Source organism: Oryctolagus cuniculus, chromosome 9, assembly GCF_051225735.1.
Source record: "Oryctolagus cuniculus isolate XC-2025 breed Fujian yellow rabbit chromosome 9, ASM5122573v1, whole genome shotgun sequence".
Taxonomy (NCBI): domain Eukaryota; kingdom Metazoa; phylum Chordata; class Mammalia; order Lagomorpha; family Leporidae; genus Oryctolagus; species Oryctolagus cuniculus.
In genome coordinates this window covers 80,894,907-80,912,739 of record NC_142875.1, presented here as the reverse complement: position 1 = coordinate 80,912,739, position 17,833 = coordinate 80,894,907, and the positions used below count along the sequence as shown (strand labels likewise).

The 17,833-nt window shown below is 43.1% G+C and overlaps 1 protein-coding gene across 20 annotated transcripts in view; it reads right to left on the bottom strand.

The window, feature by feature from the left end:
* The window catches only part of STARD13 (StAR related lipid transfer domain containing 13), a 585,508-nt gene that overhangs the window by 107,205 nt on the left and 460,470 nt on the right, over positions 1-17,833 (bottom strand). For 2 of the 20 annotated variants that reach the window (XM_051831810.3, XM_070049035.2), the window contains exon 1: positions 10,248-14,829. The exons of the other annotated variants lie outside the window; for them this stretch is intronic. The gene's annotated coding sequence lies outside the window, so the exon portion shown is untranslated. Of the gene's footprint in view, positions 1-10,247; positions 14,830-17,833 lie in introns of those variants that run through there. 20 annotated transcript variants of the gene reach the window in all.

Below are 17,833 nucleotides of genomic sequence, written 5' to 3'. Positions count from 1 at the left end.
AGGACAGTTGTCTCCTAAACAGTGCTCAAACGAGTAGACTAGAAATGTAATTTGTGGGGCCGATGCAGTGGCATAGCAGGTAAAGCTGCTGCTTGCAATGCTGGCATCTCTTATGGGCACTGGTTTGTGTGCCGGCTGCTCCACTTCTGATCCACCTCCCTGCTAATGGCCTGGGAAAAGCGGCAGAAGATGGCCCAAGTGCTTGGGCCCCTGCACCTTTGTGGGAGCTCCTGGCTAAAGATCCTGGCTTCCTGCTTCAGCCTGGCCCAGTCCTGGCTGCTGTGGCCTTCTGCAGAGTGAACCAGCAGATGGAAGATCTCTCTGTCTGTCCCTCCCTCTCTGTACCTTTGACTTCCAAATAAATAATAAATCTTTTAAAAATGTAATTTTTTATTTAAAATATTTTACTCGAATAAATCAATTGTCATGCCAGTGCTGAATACCAAGAGTTGATCCAAGGCACCCTCCCTGGTGGGGGGAGTTGCACAGCCTAGGGGGCTGGCAGCAGCGGCCTCCTGGACACAACTACTTTGAGTTTTGCCAGTCAGTGGATGCAGGGCCGCCTCCATCTACCCAGCTGAGAGGAGACAAGACTTACACTGCTTACTGCTAACCCAACCAACACTTACAAAATGGAGAAGTGACTTAAAAAGCTTCTTGCAAAGAAACCACTAAGAGAAAACATGAGTCACTAGCAACCAGTGGTCAACAAAGCTGAACTTTCCTCCGATTCTGTCCCCTGTCACCAGTCACATCTACAAGGCAAGCAGGACGGAGATCAATTTAGACCAGGCTAGAAGCCAGCTGAACTTATTAAAGACTGCCTAGAAGATTGTTTGAAATAGAGATTTACGGAACTGTTGATGAACTTTGGCATTTATGATTTGAGATATTAGTTAATAATAGTGGAACATGGATATAACTTATATGTGGAGATGGAGGCCTTGGGAGGACTGTGGAAAGTCTTGTTACTCATAGGGTGTACAGCTGACCCTTCATATCTGCAGCTTCTACATCTGAGGATTCAAATGACCTTGGATAGAAAATGTTTTTAAAATGATTGCATCTGTATGAACACGTGTAAGTATCTGTCCTTATCTTTATCCCCTAAGCAATATGGATCAACTCTTTATATCACATTTACATTGTGGTAGGTATAATAAATCATCTAGAGATTATTTAAAGTATATGGAGGATGTATGTGGGATTATATGTAATCACTACATCATTTTATGTGATGGGGCCTGCACATTCCTGGGACTTGGTGTCCTGGATCCAATCCTTGTGGATACTGAGAAACAACTACGTTCAAAAGAAGGTGGGCCACCATGCTAGGGATGGTGAGTCCAGAGTAGGATATTGTGGGCCATCTCTGAGAACACACTGCCTGAATCTTTTTCACAACACGGGATACACTGGACAGTACTTGCAGTAAACCCTGGGACAAACTACTAGCCTGCTGGAAGCCCAAGGTTATCTGACAAAGGTGTGGGCTACGCTAGGGCCTGCTCAGCCAGCCCAAGGCTGAGGGGTCAGTGTGTTCAGCACACCTGTCACCTATTCAACACACACCCATATCCTACATGAGACACCCTCAAAGCACATGGGTAGGGAAACTCAGTCCTACTGACAGATTTAGGCAGGGTTAATTATTGAGGAATACAACTGTTTGTTTATTGAATTACCTCTACAGACAAGGAGGGAAAAAGATTTTTAAAATGGACCTTTTGGAAATCAATCCAATAAAATTTGTTTGTATCTCAAATGGACTTACTGTCACGGTTAACTGTGCCATCCCATTCTATCAAAATGAGAAAGGAAACTTTATACATTTGTGAACATTGCCTTTCCCCTCTGTCAGCAAGCGTCACCCACTTCTGTATGTTGTTTCCAGCACAGTGGTGCCCACACAGGAGTGCTAACGTACGCCTGCTGCACGGATCCACAAAACCCCATGGCCATGCACACTCTGCATCTGTTCTTACATTCAAACCCAACAAGGGCTTTTCCCCTTCCTCCCAGCCCCCACTCCTAAACTTCAGTTCTGATTCCCAATTCCCAGCCCTGGTCTCACATTGCTTGCTCACTCTTGGCTGATTTCATCTCTTCCCTTAATGAGTTCATCAAGGTCATTCTCAAAGGCTCTTTGAACACCAAATATATCAATTTAATTTATTCAGGTTAAGACTCCCAAGTAATCTTTGACTTATTCTGTATAAACTGAAACCACCGGGCACTACAGGACACTGGCTGAAATTGCTCCTTCTCTCCTTTCCCCCACATGGCCAGTCAGCCCTGAACAGAGCAGCCCAGGCTCACCAGCACCAGACTCAATCCATCCTGTGCCCTCAGCTTGGCACCATCTTGTCCTGGAATCTCACAGACCTCAGCTAACCTTTCATCCCTCCAGATCTTCACCCAAGTCTCGTCTCCAGGAGGCCTTCCTTACTTATCCTGTTTTTGTTCAGGCTGTGTGATTGTCCTCTTATCTGAGGGGTACATCCCAAGATCCCTACAGGATACCTGAAACCAAGGAGAGTACTGAATCCTATATAAATTGTCCTTTCTCCTAGACATATGTACCCATGATGAAGTTTAATTTATAAATTAAGAGGTTAACAACAGTAATAATCAAGTACTTACTGTATAATTGGAACAATAGAGTGATAAATGGCCAATATCACTACTCTTGTGCATTGGGTCATTATTAAGCAAAATTCTAGCTCCAATCCATCTCTCTTTCCAGTCTGCTTACAATCCAGCTACCTTTCCAAATGTCCTAAGGCAGAGTCACACTAGAGCCCACTCATCCACTCTTGAACGCGCAGCAGTTTAAAGTCCTTTTGATTTTAGACATACAACCTTTGGGCTTGAGCATCTGCTCCCTACTTTTCACTCTACCAAGATCAACTGATGTTTCCAGGTGAAGCTTCATATCACCATGAAGCGTTCCCATTCTTCCAAGTAAACCCAAACATGTGCTCCACAGTCTTAAGCCCCAACTTAGCATAAAAATCATTTTTCTTTGAATCATGTCCACATCTATCCCCAAAATGGGATGATAACATCCTCAGAAATATTTTTTCACAGTTCTTGCACATAGTGGATGCTCAGCAAATGCCTATTGAAATGAAATACACAATGTCACTAGCTGTGGACTTTGAGACAAGAGAATTGTAGTGAGATAAGCATCTGGCCCTTTGTAGAATACTCCCACACCAAGTAAGTGGATGCCAGAAGAACTGAAAAGAAAAATAAAATTATAGCTTAAATCACCATGAAGAAGCAGATTTAACAGTAGACTCCAAAGATTCATGTACTTTCTTTCTCTCTGCTGTCATGCCTGGCACAGAGAGGTCACTTAATTCAGAGATTGATCTTTAACTAAAAATAAACCATTTTTATTTAAACTGAGCCCCCACTGCTGTTGTTTAACTATTTTGTGGTTTTCTTCAAGTACTTGCAAGGCCCAAGGAACACCAGTCTCAGTGTTACGTAAGGGTTCTTTTCATGGAGTAATTTATGGTTAATTTAGGAAATTGTATCTCATCTGTTTGCAGGGTTTCTCCTCCTGGGCATGCCTCCCCAAAATGTATACAGCCAGCCATTGGCTGGGCCCATACAAACAGTCCAGGATGCAGGATAATAAGCACATGCAGAAAGAACAACTGTTCTCAGGAGATTGTTCTAAATCATTGTTTTCTTGTGGAGAGCAGAGAACCAATAATTGCAGGAGTTTTTATAGCACGATCTTTATTGAGGCAGTAGAGTGAATATGAATTCTAGGCCCATGAGCAACAAATTTGGACAGGGTCCTCTTGCCCCGTGCTGAGTGCAGAATAAAGAGGCCTCCCCGGAGGCCCCCCTCTGCAGGGGTTGAGGGGTAACTGCACACCTCCCTTGTGCTCCTCTCTACAGGTTTGTTGACAGCACTCGTGGCCCTTCTGCCTGGCTGGAGGATCGACAATGCTTAGCTGTAGCCCATTTGGGGCTTATCTGTATCTTTATTGATGTGTTTATATTCATTTATTTATTTATTTATTTATTTTTGACAGGCAGAGTGGACAGTGAGAGAGAGAGACAGAGAGAAAGGTCTTCCTTTGCCATTGGTTCACCCTCCAATGGTCGCTGCGGCCGGCGCGCTGCTGCCGGCGCACCACGCTGATCCACTGCACTCCCTGGCCACAGCAGAGAGCTGGCCTGGAAGAGGGGCGACCGGGACAGAATCCGGCGCCCCGACTGGGACTAGAACCCAGTGTGCCGGCGCCGCAAGGCGGAGGATTAGCCTAGTGACCCGCGGCGCTGGCCTATATTCATTTCTGAACATGGCATTCTTTCACCATTTAAATAGAGAACGCTTTGAAACAGAGGACCTGCTGCACGCACTCCTACTCTGCAGCACACCTGACACACATCTGAAACCAACCATCTAGACATGTTTTTAAAGAAAGCATGTGGGGCTGGCATTGTGGCACAGTGGGGGAACTGCTGCTTGCAATGGTGGCACCCCAAATCAGAGGGCCAGCTGCTTTGCTTCCAACCCAGCTTCTGGCTTACACACCAGAGAAGACAGAAGAAGCACCCATGTGGGAAACCCTGATAGATGCAGTTATTTGTTGAGTGAACCAGTAGATAGAAGATCCCACCCATCCTAGCCACCAGGTCACTCTACCTTTAAAATACATAAATGAATCTTAAAAAAAAAAAAAAATAGAAAACACAGGCTCATTTGCATTTTAAGGACCAGATGGGCAGCTGGATCCAGGAAATGTGCCCGCCCACCAGCAATCCTTTGCTCTGGCCTCTCTCCTGAGAGCTTCAGGGAATGGTGTTGTTAGTGGTGATGGTGGTGGGGGTGTGTGTATTTTAAGTACTATCCTAAGCAATGAAAACAGAAAACCTCTTTTATTGAATGCAGAGATATAGATGATAAATAGTTTGAAGGTACCTCAAAAAGTCCATGGGAAATGGAATTAAAAATAAATTTAGGGGCATGTATTTGGCAAAGTGCTTAATATGCTACTTGGGATCCCCCATCATATACTGGAGTGCCTGGGTTAAAGTCCAGCTCCACTTCCAATCCAGGTTCCTGCTAATGTGCACCCTAGAAGGCAGCAGGTGATGGGTCAAGTACTTGGAACTCTCCCATCCATGTGTGAGAAGTCTGATGGGACTCCTGGCTCCTGCCTCTGGCCTGGCTCAGCCCAGCTGTTGTGGGCTTTTTGGGAGTGAATCAGTAATAGGAAGATCTCTGTGTCTCTGTTTCTCTGCCTTTCAAAAACAGAAAAGACTGTTTTGCTGCAAAAACTTTGAAATACATGCACAGCTTTTTATAATACACATTTTGTATGAATTTTTCAAGACCCCTTGTATAAATGGATTTCAAACCTTTCTTTTTTGGTAGCAAAATAAACTTATCTGTAAATTCTATTTTCTGTGAGCATGAGATGCCCTCACATGTCTCCATGGCACTGGCCACCAGAGCGGAGCATGGAGTTCGGCTGACTCCCTGATTTGGTAGGGGATTATTTCCAGTATTCTTGTGGTCTATCCTGATATAACATGCAGAACCTATTATGATAAAATGGCTTTACCTCTGCCAGTTATTCCATGTAGAAAAGGATTAAATGAGAGATTATAAAAAGCTTCCATAATTTACATAGTTTTCCTCATAGTCATTTAACAAGTAGACTCGAATTTTCCCTTTTTAACTGTTTTTAATCTTGGTTCAAGAGAAAAGTTAAACTGTTAGAATTTCCATCTCTCGGCCGGCGCCGCGGCTCAATAGGCTAATCCTCCGCCCAGTGGCGCCGGCACACCAGGTTCTAGTCCCTGTCGGGGCACCGGATTCTGTCCCGGTTGCCCCTCTTCCAGGCCAGCTCTCTGCTGTGGCCCAGGAGTGCAGTGGAGGATGGCCCAAGTGCTTGGGCCCTGTACCCCATGGGAGACCAGGAGAAGCACCTGGCTCCTGCCATCGGATCAGCGCGGTGCACCAGCCGCAGCACGCCGGCAGCGGTGGCCATTGGAGGGTGAACCAATGGCAAAGGAAGACCTTTCTCTCTGTCTCTCTCTCTCACTGTCCACTCTGCCTGTAAAAAAAAAAAAAAAAAAAAGAATTTCCATCTCTCAGTGGCAGTCTCATTTTTGAATGAAAATGGATAAGGCATATAAGGCATTCCTTCTAGGTCCCTCCTGATACCAAGATTATTTTTCTGTCAAAGAGTTTTCAAACTTTTGCTCAAGGCTTACCTTATATTCAACATTTTCTAAATTTAAAAAAGGGACAGTAGTAAAATTAGAAGCTTGATAGGAAATCACTAAACTTGATTGCTTTGTGTATAACCTTGGTTCTAGATGAAGTCTCTACAAAAGGTAACCCTTGGGTCAATATAATTAGCATATAATTGATCAAGTAATTTTTGGATTATTAAGAACTTTAATTATAAAGATAATGCTGGTCATTTAACACATTTGCCATTTTTTTTATATTATTCATGAATGGTGACATGCTAAACATTTTTTTTTCAGAAAGCTTTGTCTACTTTTTTTTTTTTTAACCATTTCCTTATGATAATTTCCAAGATGGGGAATTACTGATTCAGAAGACTTTAATAAAAACTGTCAAAACTACAACAAAAATTTGGTTAGATTTTCTTTTGAAAAAAAAAAAAATCAAAAACAAACAAACCTGACCACAGATCTATGAAAGCTCTCCCAAACAGACAGTTTTAATTTTTTATGACATGGGTGTGATCAGTAGGACTCAAGTGGAACTAGGGAGTTAACAGTTGAGTTCATCTACTGGTGGTTACTTATAGGCATTATGTTGGTGGAATCTCAGGTTCTCAGCTAAAAATGGTCTGTGTGTCATTTTATGATGGTTAACTTATTCCAGACACACACATCAGTACCTGGATTCTATTGCAAAAGAGGTGTCATGGTGTATACTGTGAAGAAGTCATATGGAAAGACTTTCTTATTCATTCAATACACATTACCTAGCACCAAGCAGTTATAAGAAACCATGATAGGCACCAGAGAATCAAAGACACAGGGCTCTTCTCTGTCTTTGAGGAGCCTAGGAAGGGAGAAAGGTGTGAAAATGAGGAAACTAGAATAAGGACTTGATCAGAAGTTTACACTGAAGCAATCATGAATAAAGAAGGCTCTAATTCTGTGGGAAGATAAGAGTTGGGAGAGGCTTCCAAGACCAGTGATGTGTATGACAACTTTGGAGGATGAGGACAAAGTTGAAATGGAATATGGGAAGAACTGAAGAGAGCCCTTGCACCAAAATGAGCAGAGTACGGAGATGTGAGACATGTGGTATACCAGGGTCACCTGGTAGGCCAGGGAAGAGTAACAGAAACATGAGAGCTGGTCAGTCCTTCCTGGAGAGGTGGGCTCTGCGGGCTCACAGGAAGCATACCTTTCAGGAGATCAGAAAGAGTTAAGAGAAGCCTTTGAATGATGGTTGGGATTTATTAAGAAAGGGAAGAACAGAACACCACATATTAACCACATGTGGCATGAAATAGATTCTTATCTCCATATTGCACAGAACAGATTCGTAGGGTTAGGTGACCGGCCTAAGGTCTCATCATTAAAGGGGGTGGCTCCCAGGGCTGCCATGCATCACAAGGCCGCCTGTGTCTGCTGTAGGTACCCACAGTTCTGTGTACAGTCCAATGGTGTTGGCAGCAGGTTTGACTTCCGAAATCCTTTGCACTGATAACAGGTAATGATAACATTTAAAATTAGAGTGCTTTAAAATGAAAACACACTATGGCTCCCATCTTTTGTATTTTACATGCTGTCACTCTCACTGAAATATTTTTGAAATATAGATTTATGTGAAGATAAGCATACATTTATTTTTACATGATATGTACACCCACATACAAAATGGAAGAAAATATTGGATACTTTTGTTCACATTATTATCCATTTTATTTACAGTGGGCTTAAAAATGACATATATTCAACCATACTAAATCAAAGCAATGTTGCGCCAATTTTAACCCTATTTATAAAACTTTCACCTGTTTAAGGAAATAACTAAATGTTTCACAATGCCGAGAACTGTGATGGGAAAATCCAAGAATAAGTCCCTATGAAGGGATCAGTGCAAATATCTTCAGGATTAGTCCACTATAAACCATAGTACTATTATGTAAGATTATAGAACTTTCTTTGTAATGGCTCAGAGCTTTTCAGCTTTTCTCAGGGTCCCGTAGAAGTTCCAATTTCATAACTTGTTGAGGTACTAAAAGTTAACAGTGAAAAGCACCTTATAAGTATCTTAGTGTCATTTGTACTGCCTCTGAGAGTCAGAGATGGCTTGAATGATTCTCTAATTTTTTTTTTTTTTATCAGGGAGATAGATTTATTAAAGGGCAAGCTATCTTTCTCAAGTTCACAAACTGAGGCAGTATAAGGGTGTGGCTGAAACCCAAGGATCGTGAGACTGTGAACCAAGTCCTTGGAATGAATTTAAAATGTCTCCATCAGGTCTGACACAAGCACTGTCAGAAGTCGGCAAATATTCTTTCACACATTAGAAAAACAGGTCTGGATGCTATCCTGTCACATGTCAGCATATGTCGGCACATGTGATTTTAGCTCATGCAGAACACGCTGGCTGGCAGATATGAGTTTCTGGCACAGAGATACGAACCTAGACATCAACAATAGTACGTGTCAGTATGTCACAAAGAATATCACACACATGCATATCTAAATGCATAGACTGCATGGAGCGTACAGAGAACTCTACAGGTTGATCATTTTCCTCCTCTCAGTTCTCAAATCTAGACTGTGGGAAACAGGATAAGCTACTGAAAAAGACAGTAGGACTAGACTTTCAACTTTCAGTTTCTGATTTCCCCAGTAGAACTGACATAAATGTGGCATTTATTATGAAACGCGTGGAAAGCACCCTGTCGAAACCATATGGTTGTCAGGAATGGCACACTCTCATTCAAAGGTGCTATGATTGCTAATGAGTCCAGGATCTGAGGAAAAGCAGAACTAGATCCATATCCACTCCCCACCCCAACACACACACACACACACACACACACACTTGTAACTGTCCCCACCATCAGTCGCTGCCACCCGCTCTATGTAAATGAAATCAATCAGCAAGGATTTCTGCAAAATGCATAGCACAGTTGTCTTGTAGCCTCTACCGGAAGATAAACGATTCCAGACGTTGGACTGTGGCCATTTTCCCACACATGCTACAGAGCTCCGACATCCATATTGGGCCATAACACTGAGTGGTTTCTGCTTTTGCGAGTTTACAGCCAGAGCTTCCACTTCTGATTTGGACTAGACAGGCTGCTAAGACCGTTGCAAAATATGTCCCAATTTGCCTACGTAAATCACAAACTATTTGCCTTTTCCCAACAAAAGGGCTCCTGTGAACCCCCTCAAAACTTTTCTGCTGTTCCTTGTAGAATCTTATCATCTTAATTACTCCTTTAGCTCCTTGGCATTAGACAAATCCTAATAAAACATACGACATTTGACATGGCTGGCAAACCACACAGATGTAACATAAGGCTACAGGCAGTACAAGTGCAGCTTTGCTGGGAAATGAATAGGTTGGCAAATGCACTAACCAAAAATAGGAGGATAGTTTCATAGGGTAGCTTATGCTCTAGAAAAGGTAATGGTGTTTTTGAGAAAGATAAACTGGAGAAGAGTCAGAAACAGTTTTCTGTAAAACCTGTGTCTGCATCGCTACCTTTATCTGAAAAGTCCTTAGGAAGTAAGGTCATATTCCTGACTATTTAAATAACCTATCTTGTGGAAGTAAGCATCCTAATGGATAGTATTTGCTGCTTAAATCTGAAAGGTGGGCCCCTCTCTCACTAAATGGCTTTGGAGGAAACATACAGATAATTGTGTTCATAGTTCAAAACAAAAAAGGCGAAAAAGAAAGGAAAAAAGAAAAGCGACGAAAGAAGCTCTTCCATCTATCTATAGTCTGACATTAAACAATGCTCTCTGAGATTAAACAACAGTAAAATAAATCTTACAAATGTTTCTAAAGTGAACGATCAAAATGACAAGCACTGCTTTTGAGTTTTAAATCAAGTTCATGGTAAAAGAACGCCCTTCCAAACATCAAATCCACCACGAAGAAAAACTTTATCAATAACCAAACTCACGAGCCAACTAGGAAGTAACTGCAGTCTTGCCCACCATCACAACCTCTCTGTCTATGAACACAAACTTACTTTGTTGAGAAATGTCCTTAGGCTGTGCTGTCCCTTTGAAGCAAAACCACTCTCTTCTTCATTTCATTTTCTGCTTTCGTGAACACTGCTCCTCAGAAACTGACAGATGGTGCATCTGTCCCTGTGTTTCCTCTTCGTTATCTTTGCCAGCTAATATTTCCTCTGTGCGCGGCTGTAGTCTCTGAGACTGGCCCACATCATTCTAGCCTGATCAATGTGTGCCTGGTTTGAGGTTGGTTTTGGCCCCGCCTCCAGCTCTAAGAGAAAAAATGAAAACTCACAGCTGGATTTCCTATAAATCCTCTCTTTTAAAACTGGCTCTGCTGCTCTGGCACATACCAGAGGGAAACACTGCCAGTCTGTCACAAACCAGGAGGGTGCTCCTTCTCTCAGGTCCCTGCACCGCTCGTGGCAAGCACGTTATATAACAAATTCCACATGAAGTTAGCCTGAAACTTCACAGGAAGGCTGGTTAGGTTACTTCATGCCTAAAAAGACTCAAAAGAAGATGCCCATGCCCAAAGTATACACACAGACACACTCACAGCCATCACTGAATAATTTGCAACATGTTAAAATTGCGCAAACCAATTCCAAGGAGAAAATGCCCAAACAGGACATTACAAAACTGGTGTGCATGTAATTTTCTGTCCTAAAACTGAGGTCATCATTCACATTCAGATGGTGTTGCACCCACAGTGACAGGGTTTGCTGGTATTTATGCCACAAATTAACTAGGAGCATCAAGAGAATGTACAGGATGCATTTCAAGTTTTAGACGAGAGACAATTGTCATTGCCACGTGGATTGCTACCAAGTGGAACTGAACAGGGGACAGTATAACCACCTTCTTCTATAAATCGGAGGACAAACATTGCATTTTAGACCAGCATATTCTGCACAGTCAACAGTAATCTAACCTTATCAGCTAAAGACAAAAAGCCTTAGATCCATATTGACCTCTCACCTACATACAGCAAGCAGGCCCCCATTTCTCTGCTCTGCTAATACAACCCCACCCTGCCTTGACCAGCCTTGCCCTGCTTGGACTGCTGGACACAGCACTATCTGAGGAGTCCAGCCATCAGCCTGAGCTCTCCCCACCCCTCCTAAACTCTCTGCCCCCAGCTCAGCAGCTTGGCCCCAGAATCTAGCCTCAGCCTCAGCCTCAGCCCAAACCCCTCTGAGCTCACACTGTAATCTCACAGGACCTTTAGAACTAGCCCAGGCTCTCCCTCTATCTCTGCAGCACAGCTTTAGCTCGGACTCCCAAGCCCCTTCTCACCACTTTGTACTATATAAACTGCCTGTCTGTGAGGGAAGCGGCTCTCTCTTTGCTAGGTGTTCGCTATTAACTCTCTGCTGTGGCTCACCTGGGAGTGATCCCCTCCCAGGCTTTGTTCTTCTGAATAAACCTGGTCTGGCTTTGGCTTCACACTCCGTCTCTTCTTTCCTGATAGTAGGGGCCACACATGTAGTGCAAATAGCATAGAGGAGTGTTATTAAACTACAGCTAATGATTTGAATACTGAATCAGAAGATCTGGATTTGAGTCTGTTTAATTTCTCAGTGATGTCCTTGAACATGAAAGGCAAAGAGTAAGCTCTGGAGACCTCAGAGGTGATTGCAAGCTTAAATGAAGATGATAAAGTACTTTGTTGTCATTATTCAACATTTGTATTGTTCAACAACGGAGAGAATATTAAATCAGTATAAATATTTAATCTGGCAAAGGATGGCATCAAACTAAATACTGCAGCCTATGATAAGGGGCACTAAAGATAAAAGGATTCCGAGAAGAACGTGCAGAATATAAAGTGCACGCTGAGCCTACAGTAATTGCGATTTTGTCTATCTGGACGCTATACGGAGAAAAAGTATGTGGCAAGGATAGGTTGGAGGGGCTTGGATAGTAAATGTTTGATTCCTTCCTTCTTCTTCCACATTCTCACTCAATAGACTCCTGCAATTATCTATAAGTGAGTTACACATGAACAAGAGTTGTGTAACTCACTTGAAAGGAGGGTTAGAGGTTCCTGTGAGCAGCTGAGCTTGAAAATTGGAAAATCAGGCACCTCAAGGTTGAGACTCCCTGCGTTTCCTTCCAGTCTCCCGGAATGTCACGATTTTCAGGGAGACAGGACTTTTGGGTCACCGAGAAGTGAGAAGAGAGATTTTTTTTTTCAGGGATCCCTGACCTGATCCAGCTTCTACACTCACCCTCACCCTCAACCTCTCTACCACTTCCCTCCATGAGAAAGTCATCATGCTGACCACGAGCTTGTGTAGGAAAGCAGATCTTTGTAAAAACTCCTTTTATGAAACAACATAGCATTGTAAGTCCTTGCTTTCTGTGGCTAATAGGCAGTGAGTTTTCCCAATGCAGTGAGACTCTACTCCATGGGGGCTGTGTTACAGGCAGCTCCAGTCCTCTGGGCTGACGAAGTGCAGATGAGATGGGCTTGGGTGCTTGCTCGTATCCTGAGTTGCACTTCACTGACAATCAGCTTGACTTAATAGGTGACACAGCTAATCTACTTTCATAATGGCTTCAGCTGTGTGATTTCTTCCCCTACAAAGGTTCATACCCATTTTAAGGACAGAATCTGCCAACTGTGAAGATGTAATGTAATCAACACTTTTCACTCGGCCTTCTATACAGGCCAACTCAGAGGGTGCATGTTGCTGGCCTTCTCTGGAGTAGCCAGTTTATAAGAGCACCTGCAATTTCAGATTCAATGTCCCTTACCTGAAATGCTTACGACCAGAAGACTTTTGTTTGGATTTCACATGTTTTGAATTTGCAAATATGCACAAAAACATAATGGGAACCTTGGACATGGGACAAAAGCTCAAACACAAAATTAAGTCTCCTATACCTTGCACACAGAACCTGAAGGTATTCTTATACAATATCTTTAATAGTTTTGAGCATCAGATAAAGTTTCCTGGTGTAGGATTTTCTACTTGTGGTGCCCCGTCAGTACTCAAAAGTTTCAGAGTTTGGAGCATTTCAGATTTTGGATGCTCGGTCTATGTAATCTAAAACGGGATAAGAGCACAGTGAAAGGCATGAAGAGTGTAGGGCTGCTTCTAGTGGGAGGATGCCTGTAGATGACAGAGGCATGACCTGAGCTGCCCCTGCTGCTTCCCAGGATCTGCATTAGCTGAAAGCTGGAGGCAGGAAATGAGCATGAAACCCAGGCACTCTGAACTGCCCCTATATTTTATTTTAAAATATTTGAGCAGCTATGGTACAAACATCGTGGAGCATTACTTAGGGTAAACTCTAACCCAGGTATCGCGAAGCATCGAATCAAGCATTCAATGTCTGCGAGATGACATAGCTGGCATTCTAAAGAGGGTGCACCTACTTCAGAACTGGTATCATCACCGCTTCATCAACAGCCTCCAGCCAGCATTCTGAGGGTCAGAAATGGGTTTTGATGGGTTGACTACTGTGCTTGGTAGAATTAAGATATCCCCCAAATACAGGCTGGCTAAACGTATTTCAGTGTAAAAATCCTATAAAGCTTTTACCTCTCTCTCTGGTGATAACGCTTTAGTCTAAATCCCTCCATGATCCTGTATCCAGTGATGAGCTCTGGAGGGCTCTGCTTGCCTGATACTGCTACAAAGGCAACAGAATCTGCCTTTGGAAGCTTGCCTCAAGCCCCAGGTGAACCTTTTAAGTAAGGCTGTGATTGAAGCATTTAAAAGGAAAGGGAAGAGCTGTGCCTTCTTCAAGCCTGCGTGTTTATATGAACTGGTGTGTGTGTGTGTATGTAGCAGGGGTGGGTTACGCCTGGCCTGTGGGCTGTTTAAGGCCTGTGAAATCATTTAGGATGGCCCTGCCAAAGCAACGAATCTATAGAAGACTAATTTTTAATTTGAGTTTTTTGTATGGCATGTGAACAGTGTTATAAATAAATATCCTAATGGCCCTTGGCAGAAAAAAAATTCCTCCTCCTGGTAGGGGGTGTGTTTGCTTTTTAACAAATGTCTGTATATCAGAATAACAGACAGGATTTGGTCCTATGTTTGGTTACCAATCTGACTTGGTTGTATGATTTGTGAGAGAGTAGCTGATTCTCTTTTGCCTTATCTGGCTACCATTCACTACCAAAAAGAACCTCAGGGTTGTGCATGGTCTACTTGCCCATTTTAGACAGGTACATCATGAGGCATAGAACCCAAAAGACATTTAAGAAAACCAGCAAAAATTCCAAAGTTTGCTTGGCCAAAGAGCCCAGAACAAAGCTGCTTCTATTGGTTGTGTCTGGTTTAGATCTTGGATACTAAGACATCCACCAAAGTTTTGGTAAAACAAATTAGAAGCAAAAATCCCACCAGACATGTATGTCACATTATTTGTATTAATGCCATGAATAGAACTATAAATATGAAAATATAGTTCTTACCCTGTAGTATGGATCCTTCCACTTTTCTAGAAAATATTTATTTATTTGAGAGGCAGAGTTATAGACACAGAAAGGGAGACAGATAGAAGGTATTCCATCCGCTGGTTCACTCTCCAAATGACTGCAATGGCTGAAGCTTGGTCTATCCAAAGCCTGGAGCCAGGAGCTTCTTCTGGGTCTTCAATCTGAGTACTGGCACCCAAGCATTTGAGCCATCTCCAGCAGCTTTCCCGGGCTATTATCAGGGAACTGGATTGGAAGTGGAGCAGTCCATATGGGATGCTGGCACCACAGGCAGAGACTTAACCTATTATGCCACAGTGCCGGCTCCAAGGATCCGCCACCTTTACTAAATTATTTTGTTATCTTCACAAGGTGAAGTCAAAGAATATCTAACATATTTTAATAAATAATAAAATAATCTTGGAAATATTTTTCTTAAAAATGTTGTAAAAAGTGTTACATAATGGTCACAAAAGGCTTCTTTTTTTTTTTTTTTGGACAGGCAGAGTGGACAGTGAGAGAGAGAGAGAGACAGAGAGAAAGGTCTTCCTTTTGCCATTGGTTCACCCTCCAATGGCCGCTGCGGTCGGCGCACCGCGCTGATCCAATGGCAGGAGCCAGGTACTTATCCTGGTCTCCCATGGGGTGCAGGGCCCAAGCACTTGGGCCATCCTCCACTGCACTCCCTGGCCACAGCAGAGAGCTGGCCTGGAAGAGGGGCAACCGGGACAGAATCCGGCGCCCCGACCGGGACTAGAACCCGGTGTGCCGGCACCGCAAGGCGGAGGATTAGCATAGTGAGCCGCGGCGCCGGCTCACAAAAGGCTTCTATAGCCTTGGTAGCCCATGGCAAGAGCCTCGGATGATCACTGATATCATAAAAAAAGAGTTAATTGTTAAAGGAACAACAGTCGTCACTGTGTACTTGCTCCCCATGTAGGACCTCCGTCCCTATTGAATTGTAATATAAGAATCGACTGCAAATTCTTTCCCCAACTGTACTCTACATGTTGTGTGTGGTGGGGGGTGGGTGCAAATTGTTGAAGTCTATGATTAGCATGGAGTTGGTCCTCTGTATATAAAGTCATACTAAAAATGAACCATAATGAAGAAGGAGATGGGAGAGGGAGAAGGAGGTGGGACGGGAGTTGGGGAGGGGTATGGGAGAAAGAACCACTATATTCCTAAAGCTGTATCTATGTAAAAATGCATTATTAAATAAAAATGTAAAAAAATAAACAAACCTAAAATATCACATTAAAAAGTATTACATATAACAAAATAAAATATTCTTTAACATTTTCAGAAAATATTTTAATTACACCAAAAAAAAAATTCACGGCCGGTGCCGCGGCTCAATAGGCTAATCCTCCACCTAGTGGCACCGGAACACCGGGTTCTAGTCCCAGACGGGGCGCCGGATTCTGTCCCGGTTGCCCCTCTTCCAGGCCAGCTCTCTGCTGTGGCCAGGGAGTGCAGTGGAGGATGGCCCAAGTGCTTGGGCCCTGCACCCCACGGGAGACCAGGATAAGTACCTGGCTCCTGCCATCGGATCAGCGCGGTGCACCAGCCGCAGCGCGCCGGCAGCGGTGGCCATTGGAGGGTGAACAAACGGCAAAGGAAGACCTTTCTCTCTGTCTGTCTCTCTCACTGTCCACTCTGCCTGTCAAAAAAAAAAAAAAAAATTCACAGTGCAGAAGTACAGGCTAAAAAAATTGAAATCCAAGACTGGTGCTGTGATGTAGAAAGTTAACCTCTGCCTGCTGTGACGGCACCTGGGAGTCCCAGGTACTCCGCTTCCAATCCATTTCCCTGCTAATGTGCCTGGGAAAGCAGCAGAAGATGGCCCAAGTACTTGAGACCCTACACCCACGTGGAAGACTCGGAAGAAGCTCCTGGCTCCTGGCTTCCACCTGACCACTTGTGGCCATTAGGCGAGTGAACCAGCGATGGACGCGTTCTCTCTGTCTCTCTCTCTCTCTCTCTCTGCCACTGGCTTTCTTTCTCTGTAATTCTGAATTTCAAATGAGTAAATCTTTAGAAAAAAAAAATTGAAAGTCCATTTTTATTCTGAACTCCTAATTTCACTTTGCTTCCAAGGTAGTCACTATTAACAGTTTGTGATGTATACTTATTTTTCAAAATAAAAACACTATTTTCACTTTGTTTGAAAGGCAGAGAGACACATGGAAAGAGATCTTGCATCTGCTGGTTCAGTCCCCAGATGCCCGAAACAGCCAGGCTATCCTGAAACCAGGAGTCTGGAACTCAGTCTGGGTCTCCAGCAGCCCAAGTACTTGAGCCACTGCGCATTGGCAGTGAGCTGGGCCAGAGGCAGAGGAGCTGGGACTCACAGAAAGCACTCCAATATGAGATGTAGGTGTCCCAAGTGGCAACTTGACTGCTGTGCCAAATGCCTGTTCCATATGTAATTCTGAACGTGTTTTGTGTATGCATGTGTGTCACCTATATACATATTATATGTATGTGAAATACACATAAATATGCCTATACATACACGCCCAAGGGTACTGCAAAAAGCTCATGGAATGGTAGGCATGTGGCCTTGTAGTTAAGACACTGGTTAGGACACCCACATCACTTATCTAAGAGTCCAAGTTCCAGCTCTTCCACCTTCCTATTAACCAAGACCTTGGGAGGCAGTGGCAATGGCCCAAGTAATTGAGCTCCTGCCACCCATGTGGGAGACCTGGATTGCATTTCTGACTCCAGGCTATGGCTCTGTCCCAGACCTGGCTGCTTCAGGCATTTGGGGAGTGAACCAGCAGATGAGAGCTTTGTTTGTATCTTTTTCTATTGTTATCTCTCAAATAATAATAATTTAAAAATCTAATGAAAATGGAATTAAAAATTTATTTTATGAGAGAGTTGTCAAAAAGCTCTTGGAAAATATGCATTTGGAAAAAACTGCATGATTTTCAAAAAAATTGCAGCAAAATAAGCTTATTTTTCAATTCTATGAGCTTTTTGAAATGTTTCTGTATATATATATGTATATATATTTGTTACATAACCATAATTCTTTTTCACCAAAGAAGACTCATATTGTATGTACTATTCATATTTTTCCAATTGATAATATGTCTTGGAGATCTTCAAATTAACAAATAAAGTGACTAGCTTGGCTAAGTGGAACCCAGT